An 18,925-nucleotide genomic window follows, 5' to 3' on the forward strand; every position below is an offset into this window, starting at 1 on the left:
GGAAATCTCTTTTTTTACTTGCAAATATTTGCAAAATAAGAATTGATACCTTTGTACAGATCTGCCTTGTGAGGTGCTATGACACTTAGAAGTTCTTTGATCATTTTGCATAGTTTGTCACCCTCCAGGCTGTTTAAATATACTTGGGCATGTTGATAGACTTATAAAACTGGCTAGGAGGGCTGCCTGGGGAGCAGAATTCATTATTCTGGGATGGGATGTAAGAGTTAGAACAAAAGACTGGAAGTTAATAACAAGTATTTGCAAGTTCTACAAGAAAATTTAAACCCAGGTGACACTGCAGTTAAAGCTGAAAGCTCAGCTGTCTTTAATGCCATTAAACAAATCCTGATGTAAATGAAGTGTGTAACCTGAAGTGAGGTGGAGTTTCCTGCTGTCAGTGCTCCGCTTGCATAATGCACAGCAAAGTCTGGGTGCTGATGAAAAGATTTCTGCAGTGATTTCTGCGCAGCTCTCCCAGCAAACCGCAAGGTCAGGGCAGAATGAAGTGGGCTGGTGAGAGTGAATCCATCTCCATCACCACTAAAGTGCAGCCAGGGCTTTTTGGAACATTTCTGTGTGGTGGGGGAGACTTGAAGACAGCCAGCCCCTGGCAAAAGGGACCTGCTGGGATCCACTCTGGAATAGGAGCACAGCTCTGCTCTGCTGACAGGTGTGACTGCTTTGTGCTGCAGAACATATGAGTGAAACATCTGTGCCTTGACCTTCACAAATACAAAGTCTCCAGATGTGGGAATGTGTAATTTCTAAACGTTTTCAGACTGTAGGAATTGTATTCTCTTCACACAGAAAATATACATAATACGGTGTTCTGTAGTAATTTGTACTTTCTGTCAGACTGGGTATATAAATACATAAATATGGAAAGTATTTGCTTTAAAAGATGCCTGCGGTGCTTTCTCAAACTTGTATTTATCAGTGTTTAGGAGAGGAATAATTAACCAGACAGATTACTTAGCTGTAGTTACATCCTTCACTGAAGAGCTCCAGGTCTTCAGCTCCAAACTGTAAAATTAACTACCAGGCAGTTAAAAATATGTACCTAGCACAGTATTTCATATTTAATGGAAATTCATCAGAAATCCATCAGTCAAAACAGACGTGCAGAAGGAGAAATATTATTCTGTCACTTTCTAGTTCTTTCTCAGGCTCTGCAGCACCAGCTGCAGCTCTGAAAGAGCTGCCTGGCTCTGGCATTTGGTGTAAGTAAGCTGGTTTGTGCCCTCTGAGAATCTGGACCATACTCATTAGTGGAATTTGTTTTGCTTTGTTTTACCTCTGGTTATACTCTGATATATAGAACTTGAACAATTAGCCCAGAAGAAGTGTTAGGCAATGTGAAATGTCTCTTCACTTGAAGAAAATGGGTTTTTGTTGCCACCATAAATTTAGTTCACATTTCATTTTCCTTTTGGCGTGTTCAAAAGGCACCTTTCTCTTTCCCACAGCAGAGATTGCTTTCCATTGTGGTAAATGCCTGACTTTGAGCACGCCCTGCAAAGCTGAAAGGGTTCCTTCTGCAGGGAAAATGTCTCATCTGAAAATGATCGCTTGGTCTAATTTATAAAAATGTGTCAACATGACTAATTGTCAGATGAGTGGTGAAGCTTATTATGTGCAGCACAGTGCTGAATATCTTCACTGAATACAGCAACATATTTCAGCTGTGGCAGTAACATCTCAAACCCTTTCTCGCAGCAGGTCAGGAAAATAAATGTGATGCTGCTTCAGAATAAATGGCACAAATGGTTCTAAAACACATGACAACTGGCAAATTGATGTTTATTCTGTTTAAGGACTGAGTCATATTTTAAATATGTATTTCACAGTGGTCGTTTTTGATAGAAATCTTTTCCATTTGTATGCAATTTTGCTAGAACCTTTCTGTAACACTTCTCACTTGTTTTCCTCTGTATTTTCTGAGCCTCCTAGGACAAAGACAACACAATTCTTGAGGGAGAGCTGAAATGCAGCTGTTTCTACTGTGCTAGCATTGCAGTTAAGCTGCTAATGAATACATATTCCCCAAGAGATGTGCATCCCAGAGCCACTTTCCTGGTTCAGTATGTGTTAAGAAGAAAGGGAAAATTAAAGAAAAGTTCACCCTGCCACAAAAACAAAACAAAGAAGTTCAGTTTCCTGTTACTTTAGAAATAAATCTAAGCAAAAAGAATGGTGTCTCAGTGGGGAGGCTGCCAGCAGGGATCAAAGAGCTGGTGGAATGGACTCCAGTCTGCCTCCACTTTGCCTTCCACCCTCTCAGTTTTAGAAAGTGTCTCTCAGTACCTTCAACACTCATTGGCTTCAGTAGAATTTGAAATTTTCACAAAAAATTTAAAAATAAGTGTCCTTTTGGGTTTTTGCATGGTTTTCCCATAGGTGGCAAGTTAAGAATCTAATAAAAAAATACAATAAGTCATTTTTCCAAATCTTCTTTTTTATTTCCTGTATGATACATTTTTTTCTTTTAATCACATCCAAGCTAGTTTCATTCCCATTAACATTCCAAAGGTTCCTCCTCAGCATTCCCATTTCTTCACAGCCTTCCAAATGAGGCCTGTCACTCATGTGTCCCTTGTTGCTGTACAGATAAGATCATCCTGCATGCACAGATTGATGCTCTCTGTATAGCCAATTTTATGGCACACTTAGGACTCTCTAAACTTGTGTGACTTTACCAGTAGCCGTGAGGAGAAAAGTTAAAAAATGTCCAAACCACTCTTGCTGTGGTCTGTATGTGCAGGGAGGTCAGAGTCTGGCACTTCCAAAGGTGTGGGAAGGCAAAAGTCGATGAGAGAAGTTGGGATAGGTCATGGAAAATGATGGACCATTGGCAGCTATTTGATGTGGGAGTTCAGGGACATTTGAGGCAGGACCAGGCTGATAAAATCTTGATTTTGCTAAAGATGCCAGTCCTTGAAATCCAAAGTATTTCATTCTAATGCCTTTTCTTTCTAAGTGAAAAGGTCCTCAATATCTTTATTTTCTCTGTATCATCTAAGACTGTCTAGGAGCTTTTACCAAAACATTAATCTTATAAATTATTTTGGGTTCTGGAAGGAAATGCTATGATATTTACAGAGTTATGTTTAAAATATAACTCTGAAGTGTCAAACCCAAGCCTCCTTCCCATGGAGTTTTCAAAAGCTGTCACCAATACATCCTAAAGAAATCCAGCTTCTCAAAAGTTCTGGTATGATATTTCGCCTAGCAAGCTATTGTCAAAAAGCAATTAACAATTGTACAAATTAATTGCCTGCTGCAATATTTCATCTGGAGGGACTATCAGGGAACTTAATCTCTAGAATTTCTCCATATCTTGCTGAATTAATCCCACTTTGCTTTGCCACCTGCATGGATAGATAAAGTCCCAGGTTGCCATTTCCTTGCCTCATCAGCTTTCCATCTGCTTCTTGCTCTCATCTGAAAACCATCTCCTCATTCCACACCCAGGTTTTCTCCTTGTGCCAGTGCTTCCTTTTTGGTTTACCCTTTTAAATTCTATTTTTATTCAACTGTGTAAACAAACCAAGTATTTGGCTAAAAGGATAAAAAATGAGTACTTTGTTTTTTACTGCAGAGCACAGCATGATCCATTCAGTAATTCCTGTCAGGTAGAAGTTTATTACTCTAAAACTCAAAAGTTTTGCTATGGATAAACTTTTAAAGCTGCATAATTGAAGTTTACCTCATTTCATTAGGTTGGAAATCAATCTTGAAACACCAAGGTCTTCCTTAATTTTTGAATATTTAAGGGTTGATTTGGGACAGATTAATATACCAGAAAACCAAAATGCATGTTGAAATCCAGATTTTAAAGGATGAAATGTGACAACAAATCCTGACATACCTTCACATGCATAGGAAAATCATTGATACCATAAAGGTAAACAGGAATCCCAGCTGTGTGCCCTGCATGAATTATTTCCTTTTCATAAACCCCCACACTGTTAACAATGAATGTGTCTGTTTGTTAGAAATACATAACTCTGAAAAGAAAGAATCCCTCTCTGTCACTTCCCAAGGAATAACAGATATATTCATGCTGGACATCATCTTATAATCACAGCAGGACTAAAAGCTTTAAATTGGCCCTGTCATGCCTGCTCCTTTAGGACCCCAAAACTGTGGTGCAATATTAGAAGAAAGATGTTCTTCAGCAGGTGCAGGATTTTCCTTAGTCACTGGACCATTGACTTGCTCTCCATAAGTTCAATTTTTCTTCAGAGATCTCCAAAGCCCCGAACACATTAAAGGTCTCAGTAGAGAGCACCCCAATGTCTATTAAATTTAACAATAACAAGTCCCCAGATGAGAGCAATTAAGCTGTGAGGATTTGCAGACAGCTCCTGTGGATGCCTCTTCCTCTTTCCAGACAGAAAGCACTCGGGCAGCAAAGTGAAATGAAAATAAAAAGCACAAGGTTTGCTCTAAACTTCCCACATCCTACAAAGCCCCCAGCCCCTGAAACATCATAAATCTGTGTGGGGCACTCCTCAGTGTCACCTGACAGAATTTCTGCCAGCTTTCCTGAGGGTTTGATGATACATTTCTTGCTTACTCAGGTCTCTGGGAATGGCCCTCGTGTGTGCATTGAGATGAGTGTGGCACACAGAGGAATGTGAGGATTATCTACCCTTGATCTCTGCTGGAATCTGCAGGCACGGGAGAAAGGAAGAAAGCAGAGGTACTGCCAAAATTGTGCTTTCAGGCTGAGATTTTTCAAAACTGTTACGTTTTTCAAAATTTCTGGTGAGAAAACTGGCTCACTGCTCAGAGTATTTTTCAAAGTTTGGTTCGTCTTGCTTGCTCATGGTTCTTTGAAAAACAAAAATCCTCTTCATGAAAAAATGATTTTCATAATTATTATTTTATATGAGCTAACGTAGTTTTATGGTTATGCATATGCAATGGAAAGTGGTTATTCTTGACTCTTGTTAGAGAGCTAGAATTAATATCCCCACTCCCACAGTTTCTATAGCAACTTCAGTGGAAATTGCCTATTTGGATATTTTTATTCTGAAATAACTAAAATTTTCAATGTCACTTCAGTTGCTTCCAGAGTGATGCATGTTAGAAGAAGGAATACACATCAGAGAAGAATATCTCACCTGAGTTATATATTGATATATACAGCATTTTCCACTTGTGTCCTGCCTCTGGAGTATTTTATAATTTTATTTTATAAAATGCTCCTCTGTAGAATTTTGCTGAGGTAAAGTTCCACAGGTACAGCAAAGCTGTGGCTGGAGAGAGGATAGACACAGGAAAGTCACTTGGACCTTTCCTTCACTTTGGAAAAATCCTCTCAGATTTGTGTCAGAATGAACCAAGTGGATTTAGGTGGCTTGAGGGAACACTCTGGGAAAGACAAGGGACCCTTGTCTTGGTGTCACCTTGCGGGTTTATATGAAAATCATACACATTATACAATAGCTGGAGTTTTATCTTAAGGTAGATGAAGCAAAGGCAAAAACATGTCTCTGACCTACTCCTTTTTTTCCCCAGAGAAAATCAAATATACTGTATTTTTTAAATTATTATTTGTTTTTATATCTCATCATGCATGGGTGAGGCATATCTCAGCAGAGCTGTGGAAGAGCCACCATCCTTCCCCTGTAAGAGAGGAGAAAAGTGGAGCTGCAGTTTTCATAAGGAGGAAGATGTTTGGGAGTGTCTGAGCTCTGGAAATCTTGGACACAAGCGTAGCTTAAATGATTCCTTTACAAAAGATATAAATCTGAGCTGAAAAGGGGATGTTCCATTGTTATCCACATAATTCACTCTTTTCTGGGAAGAGTCCCAGTGCTCGGGAAGTTGATTCTGTCTCTTAATCCATTGAAGGCATCAGCTCTGTCTTGGACTGTAATGGGAAATAATTGTGCTTTCCAGTGTCTTTTTCTGGTTAGGTGAACTTTTTATCAGCGATTTAACTCCTTTATCCATGGAATTGTACACTCTGGCTCCAGGTTAAGAAATAGGCAATTTTCCCTACGATAATCTGAAGCAACTTCCTGATGTCCTGTTTTGTTAAGTCAGAGTTTGGAAATGTGGATTATGTTTTCCTGAGATGTCAGCGGATGAATCTCTTCTGACTGAGTTCATTAGATGGTATAGTTGAAATGCTATTTAAGCACCAAATCCCAGAGATAAAATGATGATGTTTTTGGTAATAAGGAGGATGGAAAGGAATTCAAAAAGGCAGCTGTTCTCATACATTACAAAGAATCAATATTCAAATCAAAGCAGATGATCTGAGTTCATTCAACTCAGAACCACATGTTAGCAGGAGTTATTTTGAGGATCAATGCTGCAAAATAAAAATGGTGCTTGAAACCAAAAAAAGAAAATAAATCCACAGGGGTCTTTATGCTTTTAGTCTCATTCATGATTTCTTGTTGTGTTGTTCTAGAAGTTTAAATTATTGTGAAAGATCCATTTCCTTTAAAACTTCAGTACTATTTTGAAAGGAAGTTTAATTCTGTCATTTCAGAATGTTAAAGAGTAAGAAGAAGAAAAGGGTCTTTGAGAGAAAAGTGATGTCAACTAAAATTACATTTTCAGTTTGCTTTTACTTCCTAAATTTTCTTTTAATGCTTTTTATTTTCTTCTTTTTTTTTTTCTTTTCTTCTTTTTTTTAATTAGCAAATGTCTCATTAGCTATGTAGTGGATTGTTTTACATCTGAGCATTTGTAAGGAAACCAAAGGAGATAAAAGGGGTAGAAAGTGATATTCTTCTCATCAAATAGTTCATAGTTAGGGTACTCAGTCAGCAAACAAGAGAATTAAGTTTGGTACCTAAAACATAATAAAATCAGCCTCTTGTCTTCCCTCTTTCCAGAGAGTTATTTTAATCAGTAGGATAAATTCAGTGAGAGGCATCTGGTGCTTTGGTTTGTGCAAAATAAAGAATGAGGTAGTGAGAATTGTGGGGACTTGAGATTGATGTGGGAAGATTCTGTAACCCAATTTCTGTAAGGATTTCTCTAAGGTTGTGTAACCTGGAACCTGGGATGTGAAAAGGGAGCTGGACTGAGCTCCCTCTGCCCACCCAGCAGAACTCAGTGTGGGTTAAGTTCTGTAAACACCACTCAGCTCTTCATATGTTCTTAAATCATGAAAAATTCTGACAAACAGGGTGCCTGGAAAAACGACAGCAAAACAAAGCAAGGCTCTAGAATAATTTCTTCAGGATGTACTCTTGAAACCTCATTTTCTTGATAACTCATTTTCATCTAACATTTCATTTAGAAGAGGAAAATAGAGTGGACCTGATTAACAGTAGTGAACAAATTGCCCTTTAACCAAAACCTAAACCTTCACAGAAAGAACAATTTCTATATAAAAGGACAAAAGTCTGTTTTCAGTATTTAAATAGGTAATATCAAGCTAATGGAAAAGACACTCTTAATTTTTCATTCCCAGATTCTGAAGCCAAATTGTCACAGTTCAGCCCTGTGCACAGGTTGGACTCGATGGTCACAGGGACCTTTTCCAACCTCATTTTTTCTGTGGTTCCATGGCCAAGCCCCTGCCTGCCCAGACAGGGTGGCTGCATCTGAATGGCCTTTGGGGAGTCATCACTGGAAAGCTCCAGCTCCTTGAGAATCATTTGGGATCATGCAAATTGCCTTAGGCCAGAAGCATTCCCTGGATTATTTTAACAACATACAGGACCATGTTTTGTTGCCTGGTGTCATTAAGAGGGATGAATGTAGCCACAAGTACAATGTGGGAAAAATTCCACTGCCAAGGCACCACATAAACATAACAGCCACTACTAATGAACAATTAGGGTCGTGTTTTTGATGGCTGATGACAGTAGACATTGTAAAGTGCTTTGAAATCTAATGATAATAAGCTGTGTAGAGCTGTGTGATGTTAATTGAGGAAGTAAAAATGTATTAGAGATCAGCATTGCTGTGCCTTCGTGGCAAATGACACAAGTTCCTCTGTAGATGGGTTCTTTGTTAACTGCTTTTGCTCAGATCCCTCAGGATACTTTATCATTCAGCTTACAAACATTGTTCCAAATGTGCTCTTTTTTCCTAATGAATGGAATAGCTCGGAAATGAAAGCTTTGAACTGACAGTTGAATCTTCACATCACTGAGAACCTCATTATTAGTTTGCAGTAGCTTGTGTGAAATTGCATCTTGATTGCACGAGTCACAAAAGCACATTTCAAACCCTGTAAATATGAAGCTAATTCTAAAGATCGACCTCAGATTTTAGAAGAACCATGGGACAAATAAGGTTTCAGAAGAAAGTTTTTCCAGCTATTGAGGCTTCACACGTGGTGATCTAAAATTAAAATGGGAATAATTCAGCTGGAATAAACGGAAGGATTTATCAATGCTCGCTGAGCTATTCTTACCCGGCATCTGTATAATTATAGAATGTGTATGTAAAGTAAGGGGACAAAAGGCACTGATCCACCCTGTAGCCCTAATTAGAATAGATTTCTTCTTACACCAGAGCTGTGCCTGTCCACCACAGTCATTGGCCTGGCAATTACAGGAAAAGACCTCTGAACAACACAGATTCAGGGAAGTTGTTCCTGTAAGCAAACACAGAACTTTCTGTCTCAGACTGGAGCATTAACACACAATTACTGATAACAGATGATCCCAGACCATTCAGATCCCAAGGCTTTGATCCAGCAGGGATAGCTCATGGCTCAGAATGCAAATGGCCATTGTCCTTGAAGCTGCCAATGAAACAGTTCCCTTTGGAGCCAGGCCGGGGCTTTGAGGTGTGTTTTGCAGCAGAACCCATGGCACACTATTCTGGATCCCTTTTCCTATGGCACACTTTGTTCTGGATCCCTTTCCCTGTGGCACACTTTGTTCTGGATCCCTTTTCCTGTGGCACACTTTGTTCTGGATCCTTTCCCTGTGGCACACTTTGTTCTGGATCCCTTTTCCTGTGGCACACTTTGTTCTGGATCCCTTTCCCTGTGGCACACTTTATTCTGGATCCCTTTCCTATGGCACACTTCATTCTGGATCCCTTTTCCTGTGGCACACTTTGTTCTGGATCCCTTCCCTTTGTCACAGAGCATCCTTTGATCCAGTTTTGAATATCAACAAGCCAGCTGCTCCTCTCTGCTTGCCATCCTCAGCCATCGCTTGTGACCTGTGGAGATTTATGGATTCCTGAAGGGAGCCACTGTTGAGAAATTAAAAACACAGGAGTGTTATCTTTGTAGTGCCTCCAAAGGCTTCTTCCAGCCATTCAGGGTGCTCTGGTTGGTAATAATGTTTGATACAGGGCAGCAAACCCACTTTAAAATTTATCCTGTTTTCATGCATTGCCTTCCACTTCTGCTCACAGACTACCACAGAAAAAAGAGACAGGATAGCTTTGTCTGAGTAAAATTAACTGGTACAAAATGGACACTAACAAAAAAAGTTAATTTGCTTTAAAAGATCAACAGAGCTGCTTCCAAATCCTTTTGGTTTTTCATGCTAAATGAGCCAGGTATTGCAGTTCACATAAAAAGGGGGTTTGGTTTTTAATCTTGCATTGAAGGAAAGACTGAGATCAAATAAAAGGCTCTCTTGGGCAAAAGACAGCAGCAGAAAAGATACTTGACAGGACTTGTACATATGTAAGGCCCTGCTCCTTTTGAAATCCCTGATAGAGGTTGAAGCCCATAATATTCATCTTGTGGTCATTTAAAGAGACTCCATTTAAGTGATTAGGTGGGTTTCTGATGATCCTCTGGAAAATTAAAAATAACAGATCCAATATATAAAATTTTATTAGTACTTTTCAATTACCTTTCAGTTTCCTTTCATTAATCATGCATCTCTATGAACAAGATGATAAATTATAAGTGAATACTCAAATATAATAATTTTAAGAGTGATTTTTAATAAGAACTCATGGCTGACATGAAATACCCTGCAGGAAAATATAAAGAGCAGTTTTGATAATTCCTCAGGTTTGTTTTCTCTAAAGTCTCATTGCTTTGCATCAATGACACGAGAGCTTGAATTTTATGTCTGATTCTGTTCTTGCCTTTTTGCAAGGGAATATATGTTGCATTTTCTGGAGGAATTACAGCTGATATATAGATCATGCTTTTAGGTTCTGCATAACTATTTACTTCTAGATAGGCTCAGAGAGTGGATCAATATTTGAAATAGGAGACACCAGCTCCATATGTTCCCCTCCTACTTGAAGCATTCAGCAGCAAAATAATTACTCCTGTTAATTGCTGGATTTGGTAGATAATGAATTATTTGGCCAAAAGAGTTTCCCTACCAATTCTGGGCTTTTGGCAAAAGCAGGAGTTAAAGAATTATAAAGGAAAATTCAAAGTAAGTCATTAGTAAATAAAACAAAAATTAACCAAATGGTGCACAGGTAAATTTAATTCTAAATTTCAGAGAATGAATAATAAATTCTTGCTGATTGATACCATGCTCGGAAATACATCAGGCTTTATTCTTTTCACAATTTCTATATGTTTTGATAAAAATGTTCCTGATATTTGAAGGTAGTAGCTTCATTAAAGAGAGGAGCATTCACAAGTTAAAGGTAAATAGATTCCATTTCAATTATCAAAAAAAAATTAAAATCTGGCAAAGTTGTTTTTCAGATATGCTACACTTAACAAAATTTTGTCATTTTCATAACACTGAATAAAATAAATAATTTATTAGGCAAGTTCAATATAGTTTATTGAGAACACTAATTTTCATTCTTTTTTATAAAAAGGACTATAACTCCCTTAAAGCACAAAAGCAACAGGAAAGGCTTTAAGCAGATTCTGGGTTGGAAAGGACACAATTTGCTGTTGTCTGCAAGGGTAGTTTTTTTCCAAGTGCTTTGAAAGATATTCATTATGCACTCATCACTAAGAAAAGAAGAGGAAAACCAGCTTGGAAGGTTTTATTGTGGTTAAAAAAAAAATTAAAAATACAGGGTTCAAATCCTACACCACTTTCTGAGAGCTGATAAAACATTCCTCATGTGTCACCCAGGTACAACAGAAGCTTTGTGGGAGCTGCCCTGTATTTGGTTGATTGCATTCCCTTCTGTTTTTGTGAGAATTTACACTGCCCCTTGTTTATCATCTCTTTACATTTCCTAAGTGATTTGTCCTTTGCAAATGCTTACTTACCAACAAAAAAAAAAAAAATCCAAGTTCAGCAGTCAAGGATAATCAGGAGGAGAGAAAGGATAAAAGAATTAGTTGGAAGTTGATCTCATGCCTTGGTTTGATTTTATTTTCTTTTTTTCCAGAAAGATGCAACAGTTTCAAATAATTGCCAACCTGTTCTTGTTGGGAAAGCAGAGAGAGGAGCAGTGTCCAGCAGCATTTAAAGCCCGTGTACATCTTCATTAAGCAGACTCCATAAATCTCAGGTGCCAGGCTGCACAATGCCCAGTGCAGGCTGCATTAATCTGGGTGACAGATAACACCCTGCCCTCGGCAGGAATCTAAATGCCACTTGCATTTCTCCTGCTTGACTTTTGGGTAGAGCCATGCAAAGGACCAGGGCTCTGTCTGGGCAAGGACTGAGCTCCCAGCGTTTGTCTTCGTGCCAGGAAGGACAAACTCACTAATTCAAATATTCCCTGAGTGAAAGGCTGAAGTTTCAGGTGAGTAAGAGAAAATCTTTGATTAAATGGTGGCAGCAGCAGTAATTTTGGTAATGCTTTGTCCTCTCTTTGATTCTGCTACATAATCTAATAAATTCAACTAAAACAAGCTTAAAGTAAAATAAAGTAGGACTTTTTCATTCCACAGCAGTCAAAGGAGTTCCTTAACCTTTTCTGAGGTTTTTGACCTTTTCCCTTTAGTTTATCCCCTAACTAATATTGGTAACCACATCAATAAATGTTTCAACCTCAGCAGTTATTGAGCACTTCTAGAAAAGTGATTTAAATTAAGATTCCCACTTTATCAAGGCCAGAAGGTTCAGAGCTCTCTAAGTTTTGGGGTTTTTTTAATGAAAATGAGAATCCCATAAAGAATCCTTATTGGACAGTAGGAACTACAGCTGACTTCCTTCCCTAAACAAGATCATTCTTTCCCCCTTATCCCATAATTTTACTCTTGAGTGCTTGGGCACTCAGTAAATAGATGGAAGCCTGATGCTACTTGTTTCTTCATTAAAAGAAAATAAGGCAAAACATTAAAATATTATGGGATAAATTAAATCACACAATCTTGGTGTCAAAAAACATAACTTCTTTTCAGAGGCTGGCCAATTCTGAGAGCAGGTCAAGCAATGTATGAATTTTGTTATATGAAATTAGGTATAATTAATAATTGCTACTGTTTTAAAATTATACCTAAATGTGGAGAGCTCAGAAGGAATGGTTATGTAACTTAGTGGTTTTTAATAATAATTTAAGGGGGAAAAAAATCCCAAAACACATTGCTCTTAAGAGGTTTTGGGCCCACCTGAGGGAAAAAGGAGTTTGTGCATGGCTTTTGGAAAAGGCACATGGCTGAATGTTAAAAAGGTTTATACCAGCTACTCAGTGTCTTTATTTAATCACTTTGAACAGTTAGGAAAGATAAAAGTAGTGACAAGAAGTATTTTAATTACTCTCTAAGAAGCACTATAAAATAAGTTTTCCCACTGTATTTGAGCCAAAGAGGAAGCCCTTTAATACAGAGTGCATACAGCAGTTTGAAGTCCTAATTTTTCAGGCTACATTTTTCCATTCATTTCCATAAAAGGCTAAAGAAATGTAATTAAAAGTCTTGCAGCAGTTTAAGTAAACAGACATTCTTCTTGGCTTCAGTTTGATTCAGTTTTCTGCTGAGGAGAGATGTCCTTTCCTTGAGATAAGATCCACAGTGCAAATGCAGAATGTGAAATTCTGGAGGTCAGCTTTGAATCACACGAACTCGAGCGTAAAAAGGCAGCCCCAGTTCTAAGGGACTGATTTGTATTAATTCTGCTTTTTAAAATGCATGAATCCTGTGTGTTAGAGGCAGGAGATCAGACAGGCAATGCTTTTGTTTTCCATGGCTGTATCTTTCAATTTTTATGGTGTCTGGACCAATAGGTCACTCTGCTTGGAACCAAGGATGAGAGGGAAGGCACACAGTGTCACCTCAGGGAGTGTTTACTTGATTCTCCCATTTTATTTTTGTTCCACAGCATGGAATGTTCTTCTGGTGTGAAAATGTGTGTGCACATATTTATAGGGCTGTACATTTATGTGGGTTCGTATAGACAGAGGTTTACATAAATATGAGTCCATATATATATATATATATATATATATATATAAAGAAAATATATAGTATTAAATATTTAGAGGACATTGCAGTGCATTGTGCTTTAGCCAGGGGGTGGCAATTTTCTGCCTCTTTTTTCTGTCTTTGGAATATTCCTGGCCTCTTTGTGTTCTCACTGTGTAGCAGGGGACAAAATGTTGTGAGGTAATGTGCTTTTTTTGACTTTTTTTTTTGTATGCCTATGGTTTCCATTACAACTCAAAAGCAAAGAGTTGCATTGTAAAGTCTGGAGCATAAAAGAGGAATTCCGTTTGGTTCCAGGCTGATGTTAGAAGAGCAGAAGGATGGTGGGTGCTGTGTTGACTCTGATTCAGATCCTCAGAAAGAGCCTGGGCTGTGGCCAGAGCTGCTCTGGGCTGTGAACCATGGAAGCATTTCCACAAATATTTAGGAACTGCCATTTCTTTTTTCTGTCTCTTGCATGCTCCGTGCCTCTGTTTCCTCAGTGTCTTCCAGCATTCAATGCAGGACCTGAGTTCTGATTCTTTACACAAATTAGCCCATTGAACTGTCTTTAGAGAAGACAATGAAGGTTTCCGCATAAAATACAAATTTCAATTTTCCTGCCTCTCAAAATTGTCTGTAACTTCTAGTATGAGCCTCTTTGGTAACACACTGAGGGTTGATGAACTTTGTTTTACAGTAGGTCCTGTCTGGGGATAATTAAGTTCTAAACAATGAAGGAGTTATTAATTAAATATAATAAAGTGGTCAGGACTTGGAGAAGTGTGATTGTGACAAGATGGACATGTTTGAATACACACAGAGTGCCTTTTGCTATGAATATATTCATTTATCTTTATCTATATCTATATCCATCATCTATATATCTATGTCTATCTATATCATCTATATCTATATCTCTATGTATTATATATCATCTATATATCTATATATCTATATATCTATATATCTATATATCTATATATCTATATATCTATATATCTATATATATATATATATGTGTCTACAGAGAGTAGTCCAAGAATCCTGGAAAATATCAGCAATGAGAAATCCTGCATTTTTTTCCCAGTAGTCTGGTGGTTCACAAACAGATGTTCTCCACTGAAGGAAGCACATGGGGCTGTCAAGTGATTCTTTCTGACTACCAGCATTGCCCATGTCTTGCTTAGATTCACCAGCAAGACCCTGGACTGGCTGGTGGTGCCTCACATGGTGTGAAAGATAAATAGAACCGACTGCTCCCTCCATATGCTTGGGATTTGACTTCAAGAAATCCCTCAAGTACAAACAGAATTTCTGTAGGACAGAGAAGCAGCACAAATCTGAAAGAGGACATTTATAAAATAGAATACTGTGTCCCCTGAAATGTTTTCTGTGAATAAATGGCTTATTTTTTCAGACAGGTGCTCAGGTTCCTTTTGCCAAAGCCTGAAAGCAGATGTGAGTTGTGTGACCTCTGGCTGCAGCTGGTTCATTAATGTCTTTATCTGCCAGTCTGGGACTGGAAGGGGTGTGGGAGGTAGGCAGAAGAATCCATTGTTCCATAGGATTCTTGCCTTTGTCACTGGAAGGAAATTTAATTCTGTTTAATAACTGGCAAGTCCAGATACATCAGAAAAGAGTTTCTTAAAACTTATATTCTTTTTTTTTTTTAATTGTACATAATTTATCTACTTCCCAATATATTTCTGTGCCATAGTGTTTTGTATATTACTAATATTGCATAAAATACAACATATTTCACTGCCCAGTAGCTGCAGGAGAACTGGAGTTTACTAAGAACTATAAAAGTGAGACAAGAAAAAAATGATATTGATATTTCAGTGTGCCATTTAATTGTAATGGATTGTTTACCAAATCAAAGAATGGTGGGTAAATGGATTATGTCTCCAAAAGTTCACTTTTAAAGGAAAATGCCCCTTGAATAGGAAAATGATAAAGTTCAAGCACAGAAACCCCTTTGGCATCAGCAAACCCCATGTGGAATGTTCACCAGCAAAGGGAATTTGAAACTTTCCTGTTCCAGTTTGTGAATGTGCTACTTTGTCTCATTATCAATTCAAAAGCTAAGCTGTAGAGTATCAGGGAAATATTTGGTTTATTTTGGTGTTTTGATTTGGTTTGAGGTTGTTTTTTTTTTTTTTTTTTTTTTCTTAACAGACTTCTCAATCTGTCATGGTAATTTCTTTTCTATGGACTTTTCAGTTATTTTTTATTATAAAGTAGCTTTGGAAATGTTTGTGTCAAATGTAGAACTGAAACATTTTGCCTCAGACATTCTCACCAACATTCATAAATGTTAATTTTCTTCTCTGATATTTTAGTGTGGGAAATAAAGCAAATGTTTGGGTTTTTTTCCTCACCTTTATTCTTTTTATTTTCTTCTAAAGGGGAGGGATAATAGATTATTAATGGAGCTAAAGGAAAAAAGACCCTTTAAACTTTTGTTTCCTATTTGATCTTCTAACATATATCACAACACTTTTCAATCACCCACTGATTGTAATTCTCCTGAAAGTCTCAGTGTAACCCAAAAATCAATATTAACAGATGTTGTTTGTTTAAGTCTGAAAATGTTCCAGAAAAATGCTCGTCAAATGCATCCCATCTATGGTTTCATAAAGTTTCAGATTCTCACAATCAATATCAGCAGATGTTCACTACTTTCATTTTATTTTCTCCCAAGGCGTTGCAGAAGTGCTTCTTCCAGCATAATTTGGGAGGAAAGTGGAGAGCACGGGGTCTGTGACAGATTTCAGTTTTCAGATTTCAGTTCTGCCAGAGTCAGAGCTTGTCCTGGACAAGCAGAGTTCTCTTCATCTGCTCTCACTGGAGACCCAGAATTAAACAGGAAATCTCGTTTTTAATTAATGTTCAGTGAATAATTGGGTAAATCAACCTGTAATGTGCTGTCCACACACGTTAGTTCCATATCAGGGCTGGATTAGAATTTCTTTATCTGGGGAGAGCATTAATGCAGACAGGAAATATTCCAGAGATGGAGAGGAGCCTCTCATCTGTGGGTTTGGATGTTGTGTGGGTTCGAGTTTGTTTCCCTGCCATGAAATTTATAATTTCTGCATATTGCAAGGCCTGTTTGAAAGAGGGATTTTCAAAGAGATTCCTGGCTGCAGATAAAAGAAGTTATAAAAGGGAAACAAACCCCAAACCATCCTATGGGCAGTTTAGAGGAAAGAGTGAGAATGTAAATGTGCATTTCCTGAATGCAGAGAACATAAGGGGTGAAAAATTGAAGCTGGGCTATGGAGAGAAGAAAGTGTGATCTGGTGAGTTTGGGATTTGCTTAGTGGGGTTGATTTCTGCTCAAAATAAAATAGATTTCTCTCAAATCATTATCTGAATGAGCAGGTGCCTCTCTGTGGATATGTGTAATAATTTCTGATTGCAATGAGCCAACTTCCTACAAATATCTGCTGCAAGTGGCAAAGTGATCAGCTCTAATTCTAAAATATATTTGATGTTGTCTATCACAACATTTAAATATGCCTCATTCTCAACATTACATTAAAATTAAAATCTTTTTTTTTAATAATTAGGAAGATAATAATACACAGATAACATGCAATGAGGTAAACCTGGGGACAGATCTGCTTTGATATGATTTTCTATCTCATGCCAATAACTTTTCCAAAGTACTGAAATGATGCCATTTGTAGCACTTGGTGTAATTATACAACTTCTCCAAGCTGATTACAGGTTCTAGTATCTCATGCCTATAAAAATGTGGAATTTTTTTTTCTCTTTATGAATTCAAACCATTGGTATGTTTATGCCATAAGCTGGGATTGTTCTGTGTGAGCTCTGAGCTGACAGAAAACTTGCAGCTGTGTTTGCCTGTTCATTATATTCAGATTTAGCACTCGTCAAGAAGGAGCCAACCTTCAGGAATTAAGTGAGGTTCTGTTGGGGTTTTGTGGATACAATAATAAAAATCTGTATGGTTTTACAGCAGGAACTTTTTCTTTGGACCTACAGATTTATATATATTTATATATTTATATATTTATATATAAATATATAAATATATATCTGTGGCAGCTCCAGGGTGATTGCAGATATATGATGCACTTCATTTTTATTGCTTCTTATAGGATAGGGTAAAAAGAAAAAAGGACAACCCCCTTTTATATTTCCACACTTTACCTTAATTTGAGTAGCAGATTGTTGATTGTAAATTTTCAATATTTTCAAGGCACTAATCAGTAATTTTTTTTTCCTCATAGATTCAGTATATTTCCATTTTCAAACAGTATAGACATAGTTACATTTTCATATATTTCCAAACTGTGAAATTTTTAGTATGTACAAACTCATAAAAGTTTGTAGTAAGTAAGTAAGAACAGTAGGCTAAGGCGTAGAGAAGCAAAAGAATATTGCTAATCTTTAGAAACATTTTGATTTTTTTATTTTAAACACCCCCTCTCCACAACAATCCTTCTGGCAAATTACTTACAGTAAAATTTATTTTCTGTGATAAAATGGAAGCCTTGTCCAGTTATTCTGAATTTAATTGCTGCATGTTTAGAAAATTACAATTTTTATCTCCAGAACTTCTGTCTGTCCTTTCACTGAATATGGAGAAAGATCCTCATCCATATAAGCAAACCTTCCTACCCCAAGCCATGCTGGTAAAATAAATGAATTTGGAGCCTTCCACACTTTGGTGAACTTTTGCAGGTGCATCTGTGGCCAAGTGCAAGAATTTTCATTACATCCTTCCTCAAATGTTAAAATAAGTATTTTTTTAAACACTGAAAGATGTGAAAGCAAATTGTTTTGCAAGGCAGCACCTTCGAGCAGTCAGTCCACATGAAACATTTAGGAAAGCAGAAATGTTCTGTATTTATTATTAAAATCAGCACACAGGGGAGCTCTGAGCAGGCTCCAGCCCTGGGGGATGATGAGCCAGAACCTCAAACCTGAGTTTCATTTCAGCTGAGGGCTGAGAGCAGGGGCTGGGAGTGAAGGGAGGGTGGGAGGTTACTCAGAAGAGTATTTAAGGTACAAACTTGGCTGTTGAACACAAGGAACACCAGGATTAACTGTGAATATGGAGAACCTGAGAGCTGGCTTTTATTTTTCTATGTTTAGAAAAATACATTTATTAAAAATATGTTCATTAAAAATACATTTATTAAGACTCTGCTTACTAAAATCAACAGGAATTGATAAATTTTGCAGAAATTCGAGCCCTTTTTACAGTTCTCAGAGTCACCTCTGTCTGCTTTGAACCACTCCTGCATTTTGCAGTGCTGGGATAAATAGGTATAATTCCCACTGCCAGCTGCCAGGGACTACTGCATTTGCCAATAAATGGGGATCAGCAATAGCTGAGTGCAGAGTTCTTTGAATTGAGAAGGGAAAGTTTAAAATTAGCAGATATGATGAATACTAACATATCATAAGTAATTTCTACCCAGCTTCATCAAGGACACAGCTGCTGGAGTGTGTGACACCAGAGAGAAAGTCAATGAATGTTTACTTGGTGGAATGAAATATAGCAGGAGTTTGCAGATTACATTAACTGAAATAATGTTGCATGAATACTTTTTAGGGATTGTGAAAGAATCAGGAAGAAATGGAATAAGTATTTCACAGATAAACCCTCTCGGTGATGACTAGAGAAAAGATGATTTTCTTTAAAAT

General features: G+C 37.5%; 1 long non-coding RNA gene across 1 annotated transcript in view; it reads left to right on the top strand.

Annotated features, from left to right (window-relative positions):
• LOC135304239 (uncharacterized) overlaps nucleotides 1-18,925 on the top strand; it is a 49,931-nt gene that overhangs the window by 9,491 nt on the left and 21,515 nt on the right. The window contains exons 2-3 of the long non-coding RNA XR_010365657.1: nucleotides 4,587-4,708; nucleotides 11,278-11,637. This is a non-coding gene — a long non-coding RNA (uncharacterized LOC135304239). The remainder of the gene's footprint in view (nucleotides 1-4,586; nucleotides 4,709-11,277; nucleotides 11,638-18,925) is intronic.

This window comes from Passer domesticus, chromosome 7 (assembly GCF_036417665.1).
Source record: "Passer domesticus isolate bPasDom1 chromosome 7, bPasDom1.hap1, whole genome shotgun sequence".
Lineage (NCBI taxonomy): Eukaryota > Metazoa > Chordata > Aves > Passeriformes > Passeridae > Passer > Passer domesticus.